We start from the raw sequence: 1,287 nt of genomic DNA, 5'->3' as shown, positions 1-1,287 counted from the left end.
ACTGAACAATTATATGTAATAGATTTCATTTTTAAAAAATGTTGCAGTCGGGTATCCCGCATTTGGGAACATGGCAGGTCTCAGCACACCCGAAGTGCAATGGGATAGCTTCATCCTGGGAGAACCGCCTTCATGATCATGGTCTCTCCCCTGCCAGGTAAGTATAAGTAATAAATTTCAAAGTTAATTTATTATCAAAGTACACGTATGTCACCATATACAACTCTGAGATTCATTTTCTTGTGGGCATACTCAATAAATCTATAGAATAATAACCATAACAGAATCAATGTAAGTCTGCCCAACTGGGGCTTCAACCAGAGTGCAGGAGACAACAAGCTGTTCAAATACAAAAAGAAGAAGTAATAATTAATAAATAAGCAATAAATATCGAGAACGTAAGATGAGAAGTCTTTGAAAGTGAGTCCATAGGTTGTGGGAGAGTTCAGTGATGGGGGAGTTGAAGTTGAGTGAAGTTATCCCCTTTGGTTCCAGAGGTTCGTGTAAGAACTGTTCCTGAACCTAGTGGTGTGAGTCCTGAGGCTTCAGTACTTTCTTCCTGATGGCAGCAGCGAGAAAAGAGCGCGAGCTGGGTGGTGGGGAACCGTGATGATGGATTCTGCTTCCCTGTGACATGGAGATGTGGTCAGTGTTTGGTGTTTTGTTTTGTAACTTCAAGACATTAAAGTAATTCAAAGAAACCCGTAGAAGTCTGAGAATGCAGATGTCGTTTGAGTTTATTTTAAGCGAAGTGCACCTGTATCACGTGGTAGTGTGATGATGTGTGCAATTAATGTATTTTTATCTAATTGTTTAAAGGAACAAGAATGCTTAATCAGCCAATATATGTACAATAATACTTAAATATTATTTGACAATTTAAACAAGCAAAACACTTCTTGCATAGCTATAAACTCCAACTCAATAGAGGATGCATCTCAACTATATTCGCAGTATACTATATAATACAACTACTATAGGCAGACATCCACAGCATAGTAAACTTTAAATTGTCCCATTCAGCCCTGAGGGCTTTCTTACTCTTGTGTGATAATGTCTCAGCTCATCATGCCTCCAGAACGCTGGCTGTCCTGGTTTTACCATACATCAGCCCAATGTGTCTTGTTGGTTGTTGTATTTCACTGTTACAAATGTCATTCCCACAGGAGTTATCTTTTCTCCAGTATAACTTCTTAATTGGACATCTGCAGGCTTCAGTTTGATATTTTTGAAATGCTGTTCAAACTCACTTGGAATGACTGAAACAGCCAGTGTCCAATTCCATTT

General features: G+C 38.9%; 1 non-coding gene across 1 annotated transcript; it reads right to left on the bottom strand.

Moving 5' to 3' along the window:
- On the bottom strand, nucleotides 1-165 carry LOC134346044 (U1 spliceosomal RNA). The gene has a single exon (XR_010017806.1). It is a non-coding gene; the product is annotated as a U1 spliceosomal RNA (small nuclear RNA).
- Nucleotides 166-1,287: the final 1,122 nt, after the last annotated feature.

Source organism: Mobula hypostoma, chromosome 4 (assembly GCF_963921235.1).
Source record: "Mobula hypostoma chromosome 4, sMobHyp1.1, whole genome shotgun sequence".
Lineage (NCBI taxonomy): Eukaryota > Metazoa > Chordata > Chondrichthyes > Myliobatiformes > Myliobatidae > Mobula > Mobula hypostoma.
The sequence above is the reverse complement of the archived record's forward strand: the minus strand, read 5'-3'. Positions and strand labels throughout refer to the sequence as shown.